Below are 23,748 nucleotides of genomic sequence, written 5' to 3'. Positions count from 1 at the left end.
GAGATTACCGCTCGGCAATATTCTTCTATGAGAAAGGCAAAGAAGGACGGAAGAGATAAGATGGGCGTTAATATACGTTCCTTGTTTAATTAAGTGCACGATAAAAAATATCTGATGTCTGTAATAACAAAATTTCTACTAAAAATTTCTTATATGCGACGTAATGTTTCATATCTCTTTATAATGGATTGCCTTCCAGATATCAAAAGTATACCATAAGAACGAATTTTTTTTAATATGTTATTATTATATGCAACCATTGCAAACCGTTATTATAAAATTATGGGTAAAAAATTTTAAATAGAGATAAGTAAAATAGAAATTTTCAAAAATTATATAATACTAATTGTAAAACATAAAATATCATCATTTACTATATACATATAATTTACTACGATATCATTTACTATGTCTTATATAAATTACTTAAAAATTATATATTTATTTCTAAGCGCGTACCAAGTCAATATCAAAATAACATAAGTTTAAACAATTTTTAATAATTGTAAATTATTTGTTATAAAAGCAATATAAGTTCTTTATTACGAAATTTTGTAAATATATATTGTATATTTGATAAAATAATTATTTTCCAGGCCCAAGATTAGACGGACCGCGGTTTCCTGTTTTCCTACGAAATTAATTCAAATGTGCTTGTGATTATTAATTATTAGTCATCCGGTAATGCAGCGTAACGGAAGTGCGCTTTAAGCTGCAAGCGAAGGAGAATTGAAAATGAGTACAAAGCCCTTGATGGAAAATTAGAAAGATCGTTGGTAAATGAAAAGCGAATAAACTGATCGACAAAAATTAAAATACTGACTTTCTATAGATCTATTCATATCGACATTGCCTTCAATGTGATTACAAAGTTTTTATGCAGTGTATTTAGCAAATGACTTTAAAATAACATATATGATGCAAACTTTTTATCAAAAAAAATTTTCATATAAAGCAATGTTTGTGTGAATTAATACAGTTTTGTAAATCGTAAAATTGATGGTAAATTTTTATAAAAGTTTTCTTTTTATTTACATTTATATTTTTGTGAAATATATTTTTGTAGAATGTATGTATTATATATATATATATATATATATATATATATATATATATATACACTTTTTATAGAGAATATAATTTCCATTAATTTGAATTATTCATATTTAAATATTGTAACTATATTTTTTGCACACTTGATTAATCTTGTAATTATGCAACATTAAAAAACTTTATTCGAATTAAGAAGTAAATAATTTATTTTTTAAATCCATAGACAAGAGCATCACAAAAATTCTTACTTTTGAAATAGTTATCAAATTGAACATAAAATTGTAAAAAGAATATATACATGTATATATATCAAGTGTATCAACATTTCTGAGTTTCTTCTTTTCTCGAACAATAATGCGAATTGTAATCATCAGGAAATAAAAATATTGTACAATAGCATTTAAGAATCTCTTCACGCACAAGTATAAAATATAATGTTCATTCGAATATTAAAGATCAGTTTCAAATTAAAGACTAGCATAATTGCAATAGTAGATCCTTCGAATGCGTATACGGAGGATATTGGAGAATCGTGTAATCTCCAACAAACGAAGAAAAACGAATTAATAAAGTACTCGTATCTAAAGAATTAGAACTAGCATGTCTTGAATTCTCGTAACCTCTCTTCCGTAAGTCAGCTTGAGCTTTGGACACATGTCGTATGTACGACTAACGAAGAGCGCTTTCGTTTCTATAAAGAAACATCTTGAGAAAGTATTAGACGCTGCTAGAAGAGATCTCTAGAATTGTGCGTTATTTTAGAGAAATGAAAAATAAATCAAAATAAAGAAAATTTCTTTTCTAGATAACAATTTTTCTTAATATTAGAAACTGAAAATAATTATTAATCATTATTATTTATTATTATAATAATAGTGTGTTATATTTAAAGAAAAATGTATCTTGCTATATAATATTGCGTTCGTGTTCATTATATTTTAAAAATTAAATATTCGAAAAATAAGCTGTAAAAAGTGAAGTCGAAAAGAACAGCAAGTTGCTAAAGTAGTTTGGCTCTGTAAAACGAGAAAACAAAGTTTACACCAAAGTCAGGTTCAATGACTATCGAATTTGATAGTCTTTCTGCGGGAGTTAAAGACGAAAGAATGGGCAGATCGATATATACGCGCAGCTTAATTAAGGGCTTACGTAACTAATAGCAATCGCGCACCGAATGGATCTTTTTTCTCTCTTTACTATAAACTCGCGTAAACCGCTTTTGTCCGATATATCCGTTCGAAGTAAGACAGACTAAATGAGAAAACACAGTAGAAAGATAGCAAAGTAATCTTCGCCGCCTGTGATGAGAAAATAGCGAGCCTTAATGGTGTCTCTTTTGGAACAACAGTATTATAGAACCATATTTTGATAATATCGAAAAAAAGCACAAGTATTATGAAAGCTTATTTCTCAGAGAGACAAAGTTAAATTGATTTTAAATGTTGTAAGCTAATCTCCTTGAAATAATAAATAAGAATATGATGAGCTGTATCCTTATAAATATTCAGCCAAAGAAGAAGGAAACAAAATGTTATTTAAAAACCTGCTCTTTAGATCTTATTCCCTTTAATAAAGATTTTTAATAATTTTAAAATTGCGTTAAAAATGCATTGTATTTTAAAAATAAATTAAAAATTTTATATATTTTATATAGACACACACACACACATAACATGCATGTATGCATATATACAATACGCAATAAATGAAAACAACTTTTCAATTTTAACTATTTTCATAATTGATATTTAAAATGATTAAAAAGAATCTCAGGAAAAAATAGGAAAATTAAAAATAAAGTAAAATTGAAAAGAAGATGAACATTTTACAAAAACATGAATATTTTAGAGAAATTAAAGTGTTGCTCATCAGAAGAAAAAAAAGTTTTCACTTTTAGAAGAAAATTCATCCTTCTTGATATTGATCATTTCTTCAATGATGTCGAATAAAGTTTTGATCGAGGATTCGTTGCGATTTATGTCGTTCCCTTAATTAAGCCCTCGTCCCTAATATGGGAGATTAAAGCTGTAGCAAACTTTAGCGGTGCTGCAAGATGCCTCCTGCCTAACACGAAAACTTGAATCCGTTGCAGACTATTCTCGGTTACACATGCTCGTTTGCTCGGCCAAACACTTCAGTACCTTCGTCTATTAAGGTAGGAATACGGGCGGACGAGCGACGAGACGACAATGCGGAATGAGATCGAGCTCCGTTAAGGACGTCAGCTTATGCACAACGTGAGACGGAACGTTGCTGTGTAAGGCGAGTTAATGAAGAAATACGCGCGTTTCGCGATACTGGCTCACATTACAGATTGCATTCGGATTATCTGTCAAACATTATTACCGAACTACTGAAATCTCGTGGGAGCTGCTGGAATCACGTTTACAAGTTTAGAAATTCGAATAGGCGTTAACGATGCGCGGTGTTACATTGCAAAGACATCTGTGACGTCTTGTGGCGCGACCGCGAGAATAAATTTATATATGCTGCTTCCTCATATATATATATATACATTTACTCCGATATTTAAAGCCTTCAAGCACAAAACAGTCATTATATTAGTATATTACAATGTTACGTCGTTCAAAACAATTTGCAGAATTTTTATATATCACAAATATGTAGCATTCTCTGAAATATATGAGAAATAATAAAAGAATATTCGTTATATCTTATTACAATTCAGCAATATGTAAGAACAATTTAAAACTATTATAATAAATGTGTAAAAATTAAATTTCATACACGAAAAAAAAAAGAAGCTAAAATTTAAGCATGATAACTAAATTTCATGTGTAATATATGGACAGCTAAAATTTAGCTATGGTAGTTAATTTTTTTCCGTGTACGAAATAAGTTACATTTTAAATCTATTATCACATGTGGATTGAGAGGACAGGAACTTTTGTAATTGCGCATTAATTTATCTCTATTCAACTATTTTCTTTGTATAGATATGGTAATAGCGTATGGTAATGTGTTTTCAAAGTATGTGTGTATACGCTTCATAGTTTATTAGATTTAAGCCAGTTCGTGTCAACAGTGTCGCTGATTGCTTCTTTGACGAGAGTCATAACGGGACTCAGTAGACACTGCGACGTATGCAAGTTGTCCGATTAATTAAGCGCTCATTAAGACTCGGACTCATGGGGAAACTTTGTGCAATCTAGGCACGAAAGAGCCTGTTTCTCTAAGCATAGAGGAATTTCCAAGCGTTTTAGTTGAACCGGACGTACATACACTCGTGGCGCGATCGTTTGCTTTCGAAAGTGCCGTGGTAGTTATTTACATGAGTACATACTTACACACCGATTCTCCATTTATTGCGAAAATCGATAACGACTTCTATGAATAATATAGAAACATGAAATGTTGAAGAAAGTATGTCGCGCCGATTTTATCATTTGTAGAGATGAAATCTTGCAAATTGTTCTTATGTTATGAAATATTTCTTTCAAATGTCGATCACAGCGAAATTATTTGAATAAATATTGATGGATATTTATGAGAAGTAGATGATATATTTTCCCTCTTTTTTACTTTTTGAGAATATTATGTGTGCGTTGTTCATACTTTTCATCTAATAATTAATAACAGAACTATATATTTCAATATAATATTAATCCATTTTTATAACGTTAGAGTATAATATGCCATTATATCATATATAATTATCAGAGCACATTTTGGTGTTATGTAACGCATTGTATGCAAACATGCTTATTTAATATGTTCAATCAAAGCATTTAAATTGTAATTATCATAATACAGCATCCATGCATATATAATGTAAATTTAATGATATAATTAAAGACTTAACAAGACTTCTAATTATAGAAGACAAAATTCGAAACAAGAAAGAAGAACAAAGTCTCTTTTATAAATTTAAATTTGAATTTCAAATATTTCTTTTACCCATTATATCTCTTTTGCCATCTAATAATTAAATAAAATATGCATTTTATGCGCTCTCATAATTGCTAATATTTCTTGTATATAATGTACAATGTAATTTATTATTTATTATTTTATTTTTTTATAAACTATATTATCTGTAGTATGCACTATGTATTTTTCGTGAATACCCCATATCGTTTTTGTCATATTTAAAGATGACGGCAGAAGTGTTTTTTTGTTTGAAGTAGAGTTCAGGTGCGACGAAACATTTGCAATTCCACGCGCAGCAATAGCGGTTCGGAAGATTGTAGTGTTTACATTATCGAGAGAACATTTCAATAGTGCACCATTTGCTATGCGCCATATTTGACTGCGCGTTTTCAGAAATTAAAACGCTCCTCGGAACGACAAGTTTCGAGAACAAGCGGAGTAAATATTACGAATATTGTGCTTGCACTCTGATCTCATCTGAGAAAATTTCACGACTGCAAAAGTAGGGCAGGATCATTAAGTTTATTCGAAAGAAATATGCATTCCACGATAATGGAGTTTAGCTCGCTTGTACATCATATACTCTACGCAAATAATTTTCAGCGTTGAAAAAACATATAATGCACTTTTGCTTTTATTTTATTACATTGTAAATAATTTTATTTTATATAAAATATTTTTTATAACGAAAAAACCGTGAATAGAATATTATTTGGATCAGTTATTTTGTTGCACTCGTTTAACTTATTATTTTTCCTGTTCAAAGCGATACAATGTAGAATGGCAGCGAAAATAATCCGAAGATTAAAAATGATCAATCTTCTGATTAAACGATAAGAAACAATGCGCTCCAATACAATCATAGTAACCAATCAGTCAAGCGCAAATATATCGATCACGCTAAGCCAATTGCGCTAATTCAATGCATCAAATTAGACCAACCCCACATCGTACAGCAGGACCACTCTCTGCCATCGGATTACGAAGAAAATATAGCCGCATATAAAGCGCCTATATCGATTGCATCTTGGAGTCGGGTGCGCGTTTTCGCGAAGCGTCCACAAATTGGATGGGATAGATATAAAGAATGAGGGAGGGAGAGAAAGAGAAAGCGATTGTTCCAGTGTGTCCTTTGAAATCCGCGGTCGGTTAAGCCATCAGTGAATGGAAGTTAATCATAGGACCGCGGCGTGCATTCGTTTTCTCCCGGAAATGCGCACCGAGGCGCAACAGGGATTACATTGGATAGAGGAGAGAGAAAGAGAAACCTACACAGACGGAGAAAAAAGAGAGAGAGAGAGAGAGAGAATTGTCCCTACGACATGCGGACGACCCTTAAAAAAGATGATGCGGATTTATTTTGATGGAAGGGAGAGTCGAGCGTACACCAAAGAGCGAAAAAGAGAGAAGAGTCGGTGAGAGAGCGGCTCGCCCGAGCGGCTTTTGTAAATGACGAGTATGTTGTCGCTCGTGGCGGAAAGCTACGAGGCACTCGAGTACAGAAGGGTAGCATACGCGCAGGATTTAGTTGTAAAAAAAAAAAAAAAAAAAAATCCATCCGCGTTGAAACCCCCTTCTCTTAATTCTCGCAAATTTAATCGGGAGATTCCGGCGTATATAAACGTAATGCTGTTTCGCGTGCGTTACATGACATCCAGTCGCATCAAACGAAATTTTGTAACGGCATGGCAAACGCTATTTTTATGGATTTTCATCCTTTTCTTTGTGGATACAAATCACTGACTTATCAAAATGTAAAATAAATATTTGAAAAATAAATTTTAAAAAATACAAAAAATCAATTTATTTTAAACACATAAAGGTGCTATGTTTTACATGTATAATTTATTATTTTGTCTAGAGTAAAAAAAATACATCTTATTTAATATTAATAGACCTATATTATCTATGAATAAATTGCGTGAACCGCAAATGTTGCAAATAATAATGAACAAATTTCGAATTTTTTTTCTCTCTCTCTCTTTCATTATGTGTAGTATATTATAATTCTGAATTTTCTAAGGTAAATACAAATTTTACAGAATAATAAATTTAATGACTGAACATACGAGGGCAAATACAAAAAATGCAGTAAGATAAAATTGCTAATATTAATGCGACTTAATAGTGGCAATTAAAAAGTCAGCGGAGGATTCAGTTCAAAACTCAGGAAAACAGCTAGACTGTATGTATATGTGTGTATATATACGTACATATACAACGCTTTGGCATACAATGAGCCTGCTTTATAAAGGATGATAAAATATCATTCCTGACTACAGAAAACGAAAACGCGCCGCGCGGAATTCCAGTTATTTTGTTTCTCACCTTCCTGTTCGGAATTCAGCGTAATTCGTAATTTGGATAGAACACCTATTTTAAATACATTTCTGTTTAATTCTATTCTGTTTAATTTTAGTATAGTGCAAAATTTAACTGTCTAAATGAGCTCCCTTTGGAGCAGTAGCTTTAAAAGCATTTAGCTCTTTAAAAAAGAAACAGTCGAACAAAATCAATGAAACACAGTATCAAGAATATTAAGTTCAAATTTAATTCTAAAATATATAAAGATTTATTATCTGAAAAATCTAATTATAAATTATATATATATATATATATATATTAACTATTAAAAAATAATCTTTAATATTATCACTGTGTGTGCATGTAAATAAGAAAATAGATCCTTGATATATATTTATTAAATTTGAAGGAATTTGTCGATTAACATACTACTGCAAGTGGAGCCTGCAAAGATTAGCATGCTCAATGATTGTTTATTTCACAAGCAATGCTGAATAATTCACAAAGCGTAATGCAAATTTCGCGTGCAATTTTGCGAAAGTGTAAATCCGCTGTGTATAACAGTTTGAAGGCAATTGCGAAGTTATTGTCCCACCAACGATCGTTTGATTAAAATAAATAACTACCGCATCCCAGCTATGTGAACCTGGCACCCGACTTAAAGTAAATGGATATTTCAGGTACGCATTCGATTGTACTTCGTTTGTACCCGTTTGTACCGATTTTTATTTTGTTTGTACCCCTAAGGGTTGCAAGTTATTAAGGGTTGAAAAATCACCAGCACCCCACTTTGAGATATCGTAATTTTCGTGGTGCCATTCGATACAGTATCGTTTGTACCCGTTTGTACCGCTTTCAATTTCATTTGTACCCCTAAGGGGGTGGAAATACGGGGTATTTAATATTCGCGAAAGGGGTAACTTTGTCAATTTTAAAGATATTCGAATTCTGCAAACGGGTGCTGCTTAATAATCGTTTGTACCCGTTTGTACCGCTTTCCATTTCGTTTGTACCCCTAAGGGGGTGGAAATACGGGGTATTTAATATTTGCAAAAGGGGTAACTTTTCTATTTTTAAAGATATTCGAAATCTGTAAATGGGTGCTGCTTCCTAATCGTTTGTACCCGTTTGTACCGCTTTCCATTTCGTTTGTACCCCTAAGGGGGTGGAAATACGGGGTATTTAATATTCGCAAAAGGGGTAACTTTTCTATTTTTAAAGACATTCGAAATCTGTAAACGGGTGCTGCTTCCTAATCGTTTGTACCCGTTTGTACCGCTTTCCATTTCGTTTGTACCCCTAAGGGGGTGGAAATACGGAGTATTTAATATTCGCGAAAGGGGTAACTTTGTCAATTTTAAAGATATTCGAATTCTGCAAACGGGTGCTGCTTCCAAATCGTTTGTACCCGTTTGTACCGCTTTCCATTTCGTTTGTATTCCCACGGGGGTAAAAATATGGAATGCTGAACAAACTTCCTTAGGGGTACAAACGAAATGGAAAGCGGTACAAACGGGTACAAACAAGTATTAAGCAGCACCCGTTTGCAGAATTCGAATATCTTTAAAAATAGCAAAGTTACCCCTTTCACGAATATTAAATACCCCGTATTTCCACCCCCTTAGGGGTACAAACAAAATGGAAAGCGGTACAAACGGTTACAAACGATTGGGAAGCAGCACCCGTTTGCAGAATTCGAATATCTTTAAAATTGACAAAGTTACCCCTTTCGCGAATATTAAATACTCCGTATTTCCACCCCCTTAGGGGTACAAACAAAATGGAAAGCGGTACAAACGGGTACAAACGATTAGGAAGCAGCACCCGTTTACAGATTTCGAATATCTTTAAAAATAGAAAAGTTACTCCTTTTGCAAATATTAAACACCCCGTATTTCCACCCCCTTAGGGGTACAAACAAAATGGAAAGCGGTACAAACGGGTACAAACGATTAGGAAGCAGCACCCGTTTACAGATTTCGAATATCTTTAAAAATAGAAAAGTTACTCCTTTTGCAAATATTAAATACCCCGTATTTCCACCCCCTTAGGGGTACAAACGAAATGGAAAGCGGTACAAACGGGTACAAACGATTAGGAAGCAGCGCCCGTTTACAGATTTCGAATATCTTTAAAAATAGCAAAGTTACCTCTTTCGCAAACATTAAATACCCCGTATTTCCACCCCCTTAGGGGTACAAACGAAATGGAAAGCGGTACAAACGGGTACAAACAATTAGGTAGCAGCACCCGTTTGCGGAATTCGAATATCTTTAAAATTGACAAAGTTAGCTCTTACCCCTATTTTAAAAATTCGGTACTTTCACCCCCGTGGGGGTACAAACGAAATGGAAAGCGGTACAAACAGGTACAAACGATTAGGAAGCAGCACCCGTTTACAGATTTCGAATATCTTTAAAAATAGAAAAGTTACTCCTTTTGCAAATATTAAATACCCCGTATTTCCACCCCCTTAGGGGTACAAACGAAATGGAAAGCGGTACAAACGGGTACAAACGATTAGGAAGCAGCGCCCGTTTACAGATTTCGAATATCTTTAAAAATAGAAAAGTTACTCCTTTTGCAAATATTAAATACCCCGTATTTCCACCCCCTTAGGGGTACAAACGAAATGGAAAGCGGTACAAACGGGTACAAACGATTAGGAAGCAGCGCCCGTTTACAGATTTCGAATATCTTTAAAAATAGCAAAGTTACCTCTTTCGCAAACATTAAATACCCCGTATTTCCACCCCCTTAGGGGTACAAACGAAATGGAAAGCGGTACAAACGGGTACAAACAATTAGGTAGCAGCACCCGTTTGCGGAATTCGAATATCTTTAAAATTGACAAAGTTAGCTCTTACCCCTATTTTAAAAATTCGGTACTTTCACCCCCGTGGGGGTACAAACGAAATGGAAAGCGGTACAAACAGGTACAAACGATTAGGAAGCAGCACCCGTTTACAGATTTAAAATATCTTTAAAAATAGAAAAGTTACCCCTTTTGCGAATATTAAATACCCCGTATTTCCACCCCCTTAGGGGTACAAACGAAATGGAAAGCAGTACAAGCGGGTACAAACGATTAGGAAGCAGCACCCGTTTGCAGAATTCGAATATTTTTAAAATTAACAAAGTTACCCCTTTTGCGAATATTAAATACCCCGTATTTCCACCCCCTTAGGGGTACAAACAAAATGGAAAGCGGTACAAACGGGTACAAACGATACTGTATCGAATGGCACCACGAAAATTACGATATCTCAAAGTGGGGTGCTGGTGATTTTTCAACCCTTAATAACTTGCAACCCTTAGGGGTACAAACAAAATAAAAATCGGTACAAACGGGTACAAACGAAGTACAATCGAATGCGTACCTGAAATATCCATTTACTTTAAGTCGGGTGCCAGGTTCACATAGCTCCGCACCCCCGTCAAAAGGAAATATTTATCAGATACGCTGCAAAATTGGCCGCGCCGCGTGAATACCCGTAGCATGCTATAACATCATAAAGTATTCAGCAGCGACTCGTACGATTTTCGCATTTGGACAGTCGCTTCGTTCGCTATCAATTTGTAATCAAAGCGTTACTATTAAAAGATCGTCGGCACAAAATACGCAGCGAAAATACAAAACGCGCACGTCCCTCGCACCCTTTCGGCGTGTGTCCAACACACAGCTGCTCCCATTTTTTTCGAGATTTTTCAAACGTGGCAATAAAATATGTGTGACACGTGACACGAAACTCGATGCCAAACGTGCCGCCGTTTCGACCACCCCGGCCGAAAGATTTATGAAACACGAAGAGCGAAATAGTTTAAGACGGTCTTCCTTTCCGCTCGCCTTTTCCCGAATTCGATGTCAAAATATGAAAGGACGCGTTTACCGTCGTCTGGAATTTGTCTCGTGATCTCCCGTGTTGACCTTTCGCTTAATTATACCGATATGTTGTGTTAGAAATTAAAGCGGAAGCGTCGACAAGCTCAAGAGAACGATGTTAATGGCCGGTCTACAAATGAATTTGAATTATTTTGATGGATAATTTCCTCACCTGTGCACGTAACTGACGTTCCTTTTGAACGTCGAGTTAGCAAAGGCAAGACGGAAATTGTCGAATAATTGCAGCATGCTGCGAATTTGACAGACAGGCGACGCAGCATTCGGTTTCCATCATTTAAGTGATCGTGTAAGCTGTATAATTTGGAGCGTTGCTCGACACATCGCCGAAATATCTCTCGCGAAGATTTCTAGGATTGATATATGTGTGGGCGACTCTGCAGTACCCTTTCATTTCATGCCCGCGAGACGCGGGATTTAAGGAACGATGCTGAGAAATTAAAGGGGCCCTCCCTTTAAACGGTGCAATCATGTCATTATGAAAAATACTATCTTTTGGACGATATAATGATAGATGTAACTGCGATGACTCAAATAATACGGCAAAGATTATTTCGTGTGGGCAGATACGATAGGTTGAAATTGAGATTGAAATTGTTCTTTTAACAAGTACAATAACTTTATTTGAATTGAAAGATAGATATTGGAAATTTTAGAATAAGCAAATTTATAGAATATAAGTAAAATATATTTAAAATTCGCTTTTTCTTTTTATATTAAAAATCTATTATATAAAACTTTACAAAAATAATGTTTTTATTACAGAAAAATTTCTCTATTCTTTACTTTATTTATTTGTCATAAAATATTATATATCTTTATAATGTCACAAACATGTGTGGGTGTGTGTGTGTTCGCTGACAAAAGGACTAGCATTAAAAATTAATGATATAAAAAGAAAAAGCTCGCTAAAATAGTTCTTTAAATAAAGAATGGATGGCGGGAATATTGCATAAAAATTCGAAAGTGGAATACGTACTATAAAGGTTTGATGTAAAAGTTACTTCCAGACAATGTAAAACATTTAAAAAATATAAATAATAAAGGATATAAAGAAGTTATATTTATATTACTATACGAATTGTATATAAATTCACAATCAAGCAATCAATTTTATTGCTCGGAAACATAAGTCGACAAATTTATATGTCAGTCAATCTATCCACTAATTTCCATGTCGCACATTATTACGTTAAATTTCCCGATACTTAATTCTCCTGTAAAATCGCGCTACAATGACCGAACGAAACTTTCTTCAAGCGGAATGATGTTTGGGCTTAAGAATGAAAACAGGAAGATATCCATCTTTTTTTAGAGCTCAGGCTCAGGCTCGCAAACGACGCCACAAAAGAGCAAACTGCTCGGTCGCCACGAATGATCTTAAGTGTCTCCAAAAAGCGAACGGAATCGTTTCGAAATAGGACCTCCGCGGTGTGGGATTGCCCACACGTTTGCAGGTATACACACGCTAAGAACGTCATTTGAACCGTGCCATTGTCAATTTTGTGCCCACAATAGCGACAGCTGAAGGATCAGGCTAAACATTGAGACATATCCCTTGTTGCTCCTGTCACCGTCGTTCCTCCCCATTTCTCTATCCCGGTGTCACCCTCTACCCCTCCATGTGGCATCAACATTATTATAAAAATATCTAAAGGTCGTATATGAGAATGCATCCCTTGCCGCATTGTCGCGACGAAGAGTCGCGCAATGAACGGATATCTGCGCGATTTCTGCTAAGAATGGACGAACGAGGGGAATGTGAAACCGGATTCACATCGAGATCAGGCTTTTCCGTAGGAGTTGCTTCCTCGTGTAATTTAGATGCTCAGGCGCTATGGGGCTTCCTGAAAAAATATTTGGAACACCTGCACCGTTACATCATCCCCATAGCTGATCCATCGCCCGGCAGCTGATCTTATAATCACGATAAACATAGTAAGGCGTATGATATGTTTGCGTTGAAAAATGTGAACGATATCATCGCTAACGAAACTAGGTAATTTGTCATTTATGCAATCTGTGATTTGTGTCTTTGCTTCACACGCACGCATGACTCGATTTGTGTCTAAAATTAAATTAAATTATGCATGCGAGCGTTATTTCTATATGCTAAAGTATTTAAAACAATTTTTATATTTATCATATAATTTTTACTTTCTCTAATTTTCCCAAATGTTCCACTTTCCAAAATGTTTTTTGATGCACAAATAATAATTAAATAGAATAAATATATTTTATACATACAAGTAAATATTACATTTTAATGTATTACAGATCTTCCAATATAAATAAATTTGTATTTATTATATTATCTTTAATGTGTAAACTAAAAAAAGGATATGTATTAATTAAAAAAATAATTAATTAAATTCATGCGTTTACGTTGCTGGTAATGTAGCATGATATTATGTTACATACATAACAAACATAATATTGTATTCTTTCATAAACGCATATTATACAAACATCACAAAAAATTTAATTATAGCAGTCGATGTAGATTGATTACCTAATACTATTTTATACTATTTTATATAATGATAAATATACATATATTTCTCGACCTAAATTCAATATTAATCACAACCTTTGCTGTGAGGAAAAGAATATAGATACGAATAATGTATAAAGCGTTGCGCAAGAAAAGTTATATGGTGCTCACGTATTTTGGAAAATATTTGGTACATTAGCTATATTAGTTACATGTGATCCCTTGCGGTAAAGAGAACCTATACTAATACACAGTGAAATATGGTAGCATGCTCAAATAAAGCATTAGATGGAATACTTTGCGACGTGTTCATTCATGATTAACTGATATAAAAAACGTACACGTCTTATTTTTATGGTATTGCGAAGCTCTACTATAATTGAACGACATTAATGGAATAATCGTCAATTATCTTGCGATAAGTTATCCTCGTATTATTCGGTAAAGACATTTATACTGTTTCTATTTGCGGTTCGCAAAAAAGTCAGTCATTCAAGTGAGAATTAGAAATGTCTTATCAATTTGTCATTTGTAATCAAATACAACTGCGGCATAAAAACACTATTTTGAATAAATTTATTATTAAAAAAAAATTAATTGTTTATTAGAGATTGTAAATTAAATTTCTTAGAAGTATATGAGTCAGGAAAATTATTAATTTTGTACGGAGAAGTTTTGTGCGGAAAGTTTTATTAATTTGAAAATACACAATTATACAGGGTAGGCCATTTTAATCTTTCCACTAAAATTTCTCAAAATCCAAAAATTTAAGACAAAAATGTTTCAGATAAAAGTTGTATGGTTTCAAGGGGGACATGAGATGGTGTCATTGATTTGACCTTGAATAGCCATTTGAAGGTTACGTAAAGGTCAACTTCAATTTCTTAAATGGAAGACTATATTTTTTCTTGCATACTTTTGTAGCTGACTTCGAGATCTTTCCAAAACACTACAATAAAATATTTTTTCATGAAGTATTTTTCGAGTTATTAAGGCTGCAAATTTGCAGTATTTTGACATAAAATACAAAATATCTTGGGAAATATTCATTTTTCGATTATCATACCTTAATACTTTTATGCACAGAATAATGAGATAAATCAGTTGATGTAAAGAAAACACATAGTTACCTTTAAAAAAAAATATGAAAATTGCAATAAGCAGTTAGATAATTTTTCTTTAAGACAACTATGTGTTTTCTTTACACCAATTGATTCGTCTCATTATTCTGTGCATAAAAGTATTAAGGTATGATAATCGAAAAATGAATATTTCCCAAGATATTTTGTATTTTATGTCAAAATACTGCAAATTTGCAGCCTTAATAACTCGAAAAATACTTCATGAAAAAATATTTTATTGTAGTGTTTTGGAAAGATCTCGAAGTCAGCTACAAAAGTATGCAAGAAAAAATATAGTGTTCCATTTAAGAAATTGAAGTTGACCTTCACGTAACCTTCAAATGGCTATTCAAGGTCAAATCAATGACACTATCTCATGTCCCCCTTGAAACCATACAACTTTTATCTGAAACATTTTTGTCTTAAATTTTTGGATTTTGAGAAATTTTAGTGGAAAGATTAAAATGGCCTACCCTGTATAATGATAAAATTTAATTTATATAATAATCTTTGTGAAATAAAGAATCTAATAAGAATAAGAACTTTTTCTTATTATTGAAAAATTGTTATAGTACAAGTAATTCTTTTCTGCACTGATTGATTCAATTTATTTGTTTTTACTTTATTAACGCGTAATATGTAATTATATATTTTATTACATAATTATATTTTAATATATTATTTATAATATATTAAAAAATAATCATATAATATATATAATTACACATTACGCATTAATAAAATAAAAACAAATTAAATCAATTATTGTAAAAAAGAGATTGTACGTACCACAAGAACTTTTTAGCAATAAGATAAAGTTCTCGCTCATATTAGATTCCTTGTTTCACAAAGATTATTATATAAATAAAATATTATCGTTATATATGATTATGTATTTTTAAATTAATAAAATACTTTCTTATATGTACAATATAATCAATTTCCCTGGCTCAGGCTCATATTATAAAACAATCACTAATAAATGATTCACTTTCTTTATCAATAATTTACTCAATACGGTAAAATATCTTATTTTATAGAGACATGAAATCTGTCTTGTTATATATTGATGCTGAATGTATTGAATGTCTACGCGATGGAGATTTACAGGAGGCACAGGGAAACTTCACCGCGGGAAATTTTGTATAATTTCGAGCCGACAGACATTCACGTTGCTTGAAAAATGTTAGGCACACCTGCGGCGTTACGTGATTCCCGCGGCGACACGACTCCGATTTCGTGAGCACGAGAATACCGTGAGGGAGAGCACGCGGAGTCGTCTCTCTCACGTAACATGAACAAAATCATCATCAGAGAGACCGATTCGTTCCCGCGACAAAATCAAGACATCGTGAGTATCTTCTCGCGAGAGGTTATTGAATGTAATAAATTTTTGCCTTTTAATGCGACTTTTAATTTTATTAAATTTATTAATCATCACATCATCAATGATCATTCAGAATGCAAGTGAGTTATAAGAATCTAAAAATAATAATCTTCGATATGATATTTCATGAATATTAGCGATCGATAAATAGAAAAAAAATTAACGTGTCGATACACAATGATTAATGTAATTGTCAGAGTAAAATTTGTACTCATGTTCGTTGACAATTTATTTGTTGCGGTTAAAAACTAATAAAAGTTTTTATTTAGCAATACAAATTTCAACGTATTTTATGCTCAATTTATATTTTTTCTAATATTTTAAAACTAATAAATAAAAACAAAATGTATAAATATTTTCTTGTTTTTAATAAAATTGTTTTCATAAAATTATTTGCTTAATAATATTAATATTGTGTAGTTTTAATTTATTGTATAATTTTATATATTTTATCGGAGAATTATATAATGAGAACTTACACAAATTCAATGCATATAATGATCATTGGTGTGATAAATACGAGCTCCTTACCTAGAATATTTATTAAGAAAACTTATAAAAATGGAAAAATAATATTGCAAAAATAATTTGTTCTTTTTATCAGCATTTAAATGTTTAAGTATGAATTCCACAAAAGTTTAATTTTTGCATGATTGCAAAGTCACGCATGTTACATAAACATATGCTCTTTCAACGGACACGTTAACTAATAAATATCGCATAAAGACATTGCACGTGCGAATAACAATATATATACATTGTGACGATTATAGTTACATTATTTACGTTTGCTAGATAGAGTGCGAACGAAAGGATGCCATATCGTTGCTACGTGACGACGAATAATGCATTTTTAACTGATCGCGCGACTATCCTTGGTATCTTTTCGTTAAACGTGACGTGATGGAAATTTGGATGAGCGGTTGAATAAAATGTAGATCGTATATAAACGAGCAAAAAGCGATTGTTCTGTTCGCATCGATATTTATTGCGAATCGAATGCAAGTTGATTCTTTCATACTGGTATTGTACTTTTATTGTGCTCGTGGATTATCAACCGCAAATTTACGAGTCACAATATTCTAATCTCGTATTATTATACCGAACAAAATATTTAATACTATTTGATCAAAAATGAATTATAAGTTATAAAAGTTGAGATTATAACTATATGTCTTGCAATTAAAAAAAAGATAATATATCGATTTCGATATAAAAAATTTATATATTAAAGCGGCAGAAATTAATTATTCAAATTATATCCATAATTGAAAGGAGCAGATCACAGAAAAAATTAGATCACAAAATAGTGCACAAGATTTGAATTCTTTATAATTATATTGAAGCAGTCATTAATAAGTAAAGGATCGCGGATTGACGCGTATCGCAGAACTCGCGTTCTGACAAATTTAACTCTAAATTCGTTACTATGGCGCATTGCAATCTGCAGCGACGAAGCCGGGCGATAAACCGACTCGCAATTTCATGCATACGTCATCAGGAATGGTAGGAATCGTCGACAGCGAGCGTCACGTGCGATGTACGTCGGCGCACGTCGGGGTCGTCGCCGAAATACTGGGAAATTCTCCCGTTATTCCTAGACGCCTACGAGCGACCCATGAATTCCAACAGAGAGGCCGCCGTCGGCATTCAGGAATTATGCATCGATCGATCGATCGATCGACGATACCAATAAAGGCGATCGCGCTGAACGGCTCGTTCCACAGTATCATTTCAACGAAATATTCTGATGTGTATATAATACAGAGAAATAAAGAAAAAAATTATAAACGCGTAATAAAATAGAAACTTGACATATTTTACGATATGACTTAGATTTTCTTTTAAATATACGAATTGTTAATGCACGCGAGACTTTACGTTTTATTATTAAAGAATTTATGTATTAATCTGTAGTATCATAAATTAATAAAAGATGTTTTATATAAAATGGCTTTAATTTTAAATGTCTCAGAGAAACATTAAATATTTCATATTCTTCTTTTCCATTAAATTAAATCAATACTTTCAAATTGTTATTTAAAAATCTTTGCACATAAATGTGTGATTAATTAATTAATTTGGATTGGTTCAAGCATGAAATTGTCGGTTTCCATCTGCCAGGCTTAATCAGTGTAACACACTCTTAATGCTAAAAGTTCCGTATTGGACACGAAGTTGCACGCTTCATTGTCCACGTGCTTTCTCACGTGACGATCGCACCTGACCGAGCGTATCAATTTTCCAGCGAGTCATGACTCTACTAAAGAATCCCCCAGGTAGGACTTGATTGTGGCGCGAGAATCGATCGTGTGAAGCGAGGGAAGAGATGAAAAATGATGGCCTCGACGGCTGAATTTTGTCTTCTTACACGCGTTCGGATTTTCGTTCGGTCTTAAAAGCCGTTAAACATCGCGTTGGAGTCGCATCAATGATTCAGTATTTACGTACAATGCCGATGAAATTGGCTCCAAAGATCCCACCCGTCGTCACATAAGGTTTTCACAAACGTTTTCTCGCGCGTGTTTTACGGGTCCACCCACACACCCATGTGTGAAACGTGTGGAAATCATTTTGGGACTATATATACGTCACAAAATGCAATGTGAGTGAAAAAACATGAGTCCCGCAGCAACACGGCAATTTCGAGTTTTTCATTCCTCATGAGCTCAATTAATCGTGTGCGCCACGCGAATTCTCGTGATAATATTACGTAATTTTTATCGATTATCGATTTTTCGTGGGTGTTCTGATTTATTTGCAATTACATGCATGAAAGAGTGTAAGGTAAAAACGCAAAAAATGATGACTAATATCGTACATCAGAAAAGAAATAGAATAATTTCTTTTTGTAGGTACGGATGCATGAATACGTTAAGTATGCATGAGAGAGTTCATTAGAATTTAATTATCATAGCCTAGAGAATGCCGGCACGTTGTTAATTACTATTGTGACCCCTGCTAAGATCTTAACGATATACTATTAAGAATTAAATTAATCTTTCACCGATGAGAGAGAAAGAGAGAAAGCGCTTGAGCATTATATGATAAAATAAATATCGATAATATAAAAGCAGGCATTTGCTTGAATAATTTATATATAGAGAAAATAAATATTTAAACATAATATAATTATTTATACATTTAAATTATTAGACGCGAGAAAATGTATTTTCTCTTAATTAATATATTTAGAAATTATATCTTCATATATATATGTATGTATATTTATATCTTCTTAATATGTAAACTTATATTTTAATCAAACGTTGCAGTTTGAACTATATTTAAAATTAATTTTGCAGTTTAATTACAACGCAGTATAATTTAACACTTTAATTGCTTTTAATTATGCATCAATCGTAATTATATTATAATTTAATCATATTTTAATTAATTAAAATAATTATATAAAATCTAAATTTTAAAGTTATAATGACTTCTTCAAAATATCTATACTTTGAACAAAATATTTTATAAAATCATTTCTCTTCCTTTCTCTAATATTTCCATGGCATTAAAATAAAAATATTTGTTGTAAAATTTATTGTAGTTATAATAAAATAAAACAATTTCACGATATTACGATATGTGTACGATAAATTATAAATTTTGTAATAATATTTAATGGAGAAACGACACAAACATAAATTATTTATTTATTTGAATTGTGGCGAAGTGTGTATGTGTAGGACATAATGTCAACACAAATTTTTTTGTAGCGTATCGAGGTGTCTCGAATGTCAAACATCAAATACCATAAACGCGCGTTGTAGCCGGGCTGCGGTTTTACGCATTAGAGTATTTAAATTTTATCGACAGCTTACGAGCGTCTCGTCCGGTCAAACAAAAGCCATAAAGCGACATTCATCGTTTGTCGTTTCATTGTCCAGAACGCGATCTTCTCAAAGAATATGCATCCCTATCGTAAAATGGGCGACCGCGCGACGACGTGACCCTCGCGAAAGATACGCGACGTATAATTCCTGGTGCACGCACGCATATATTACTATACTGCGGTTATCACACTGCTGCGTGTTTCACCTACTCTCATTTTTTTCTCTTTATTTTTTTTGCCATTCTTTTTTTTTTCAACGCGTAAATGGATTTTATGCCGTGGGTTCGTTGAACCGTCGTCGCCACCGGCGCGTTATACTTGATCGTTAAAATGGGAAATACCCGGTGACCATGCAACGTAATGAAGACTGCACATATATATATATATATACACATATACTGTCTTTCTCTTCTCCTCGGTTGGAGTATTACGTGATATCTGCGATATTCTCGTTTCTCGTGTGCGATACGAAATGTAGAGATTCGTGAAATGGACTAGATCAAAGATATCTCTCGGTAATAATCTTCTCGTAACTAGTTCATTATCGCAAACTGCCTTACATCCGGCTGTACCAATATCTGATTAATTCTTTGAGATGTATTAGTTCACTCGTTGCAGGCAAAATTCGTTGTGCAAACTTGATCTCAACATCGTTTGTCATATTTTACTTTAAAATAAAATTTTATGATACAGTCTAAATCAATGAAAATTATACTAATGCATTTTTATATAACTCTATATTTTTATATAATAATTTGGATGCATATCCAAATATCCAGAAATTTTCTTTATTTTTTTTAAATTTGTGATAAATAAAGATTTTTAATTTTGAAAAATTTGAATTTCCGTTCTCTCTTGTATACTTTATGGCTGAAATAATGAGTTGCTTGTACATATTTATTTTCCTTCCTTTTACATGATTAATTTTAATTGTTTTTAATAATAATTAATTAATAAAAAATTAAACGAATCAAAGTAATAATATATTAAGCAATATAATAATATAATTTAATTTTTCTTTAATTAACTTGCTGTGATTATTTTTGCTTACATAATGTATTCATGTATACATATTTATAACTAAATTTAGTTTACTGGTACAACCGGTCGTTAATTATTATAAATATATTATTATAAAATACTTACGTACATATTACATGTCATCAATATAGCGCATTATTTTCCTAATTTTCAATTGACGAAATTACATACATATGTGAAGAGAGATTTCTCTTATTATAATATTTTATTACATAAATTAATAGATTGGAGATTTTATTATTTCCTAATTTTACCAATAATTATAAAATCAGATTGTTTTTATTTGTAGAAATGAAAAAAATAGAACAAAATTAAACAAATCATATATAGTAGGCCAACTGAACGAGCAAATAAATAAGGTGTAAAAATTTTTATTAATAGTTAAATAATTAAATTAACATTCCGTTACAGAATCGATATAAATTGTAAACGTTTCGACTGCACTACTGTCTTTATCAATACATAAAAGTTAAATATTAAAATACAAAGTTAAATGTTAAAAATACAAAGTCTCAGACCAATCGCCTTGCATATCTATTAGTCAACAGCGAAGAATCGTTTCAATTTTATATTTTAATATTTAACTAACTTTGTATTTTTAACATTTAACTTTGTATTTTAATATTTAACTTTTATGTATTGATAAAGACTGTATTGCAGTCGAAACGTTTACAATTTATATCGATTCTGTAACGGAATGTTAATTTAATTATTTAACTATTAATAAAAATTTTTACACCTTATTTATTTGCTCGTTCAGTTGGCCTACTATATATGATTTGTTTAATTTTGTTAAATTATACGAGCCTTTCATTAATTAATTTTAAAAAAATAGAATTTCTAGAATTGTTCAAATTGTGCAAGAAATATACAATAATATATTATTTAAAAATTATACGAGTTTATTATGATTTAATTTCATTTTTTTGTCTTTTTTAATTCATTAAATTTTTCTTTGCAAACAGCTATCGTTATATACTTTGCTTGTTTCCATCAAATAAAAATATATTCAATATCATTTCCTTTTCTTCGTCATAAATAGAAAAATAGCGCTTAAAACAATATAAATATGTATATGTTTGTTATGTAAATAAATTTTACTCACTAGGGAGGCTCCGAGCCCAGACACCTGTTACGTCGCGAGCCTTTCGGCCTTGATGCATCCCCGTCAACGAGTCTACTTCTTTCCTCCTTCAGTTTTTGCAAGAAGAGTTCATTTACTGATACGAATCGATTAGAGAAACGCGGTTAATTACGGACACAGTGTTCACTTTCACGCGCGATTATTGCAGGTTACAACTAGCGAAGTACACGACGCGAATTCTATTTACACGACGCGTTACGTAAAAGCATAGCGAAATTAATTACGCGACTGCTTATCGAACGCGTCTCCTAAGATAAGAACTAATTACAATCGCACGTACTTATCAATATATTACGACACACTCCCGGAATTTCGCGTAACCTGTCGCACGCGAGACGCGCTCGGAATGAGCAAAAAGGCGCGAATTTGATCCGGCACGCGATGCGTTTCGATACGTAAACAACTTCACGCGGTACCGGTGACCCGCGCAAGACACCTCGCACGCGTACACATATTATGGTGTATTTACTCTTTCGTACACGATATAACATGTTATATGTGACGCGAATATCTCGCTTTGGGTATCGTGAGAGTCACTCGCAATGTCTGACAATTGTACGCGACTTATTTTTTACGAAAAACGCGACGCGATTCAGCACTCCACCGCCGTGTCTCTCTAATAACTTGTCGTGATGTCACAGTCATAGATTTAATAAATGTAGATCGCGGACCTTGTGGGTGATAGGAAGTATGGTGGTATCACAGACTAGATAAAAAACTAGATAAACGCGTACATGAATAATGTATTGTCCAAACAGAGAGAGAGAGGGAAAGAATAAAATTGACCAGCCGTATTGCTATCTGTTTTGTACTAAACAAATATAATTAATTAATTTTTTGCTCATATACATTGCGTGTTTATGCAAATTTGTGTATATAAAATATCGAAATGTATCAGTTTTTATTGATAAGAGATCACAATTATCTCTCGTTAGAGAGGGAGAGAACATTAGTCAAAACTTTCTCTCTTTCTCTTTTTATTTATTTATTTACTTATTATTATGTCTATAGTCAAGTATAAAAAATATCGTAAATTTGAAAACGATTATTAATGATAATCGAATTTCGATCGGATACAAATAGGACGACAAACCATGATTTATATATCGTCAAAATGCTGCTAATTACTGTCGTGTATATTAATTAGTCCTAGTCTTTTCGTGTGCGCAACTTTGTTAGTGAGCTAATGTACTGTAAAAATAAAATTCTTTTATACATGACACATACATATATATTTATATTGTATAATGTTGATAATATTTTTAAAACAATATCTGTTATGAATTATTTATTTCAGTTACTTAATATAAACAACGTTAAAACAGTATAAATAAGGTGTATATATTATAAATTATTTTGTTATTTATTATTCAATTATTTTAATAAACCGACTCTTTTACAAAATTGTGCAAGAGAATATAATTGTGTTTGTGGATTAAAAATCGCAGGTCCCAGGAGAGTGCCAACATTTTGTGTACACTTTGAGACTCATAATCAAAGTGCGAATTTAATATAGGACGATTACATACATTTATGTACAACGTAGCGCGCAATAAACGATGAAATTAATCGTG

General features: G+C 32.4%; 1 long non-coding RNA gene across 1 annotated transcript in view; it reads right to left on the bottom strand.

Annotated features, from left to right (window-relative positions):
• The window catches only part of LOC146722486 (uncharacterized), an 84,956-nt gene extending 62,565 nt beyond the window's left edge, over nt 1–22,391 (bottom strand). The window contains exon 1 of the long non-coding RNA XR_014925143.1: nt 22,136–22,391. This is a non-coding gene — a long non-coding RNA (uncharacterized LOC146722486). The remainder of the gene's footprint in view (nt 1–22,135) is intronic.
• Between the last annotated feature and the right edge of the window lie 1,357 nt (nt 22,392–23,748).

Source organism: Nylanderia fulva, unplaced genomic scaffold (genome assembly GCF_048542155.1).
Source record: "Nylanderia fulva isolate GAGA-0341 unplaced genomic scaffold, ASM4854215v1 Scaffold31, whole genome shotgun sequence".
NCBI lineage: Eukaryota > Metazoa > Arthropoda > Insecta > Hymenoptera > Formicidae > Nylanderia > Nylanderia fulva.
This window is presented reverse-complemented; position numbering and strand designations above follow the sequence as displayed.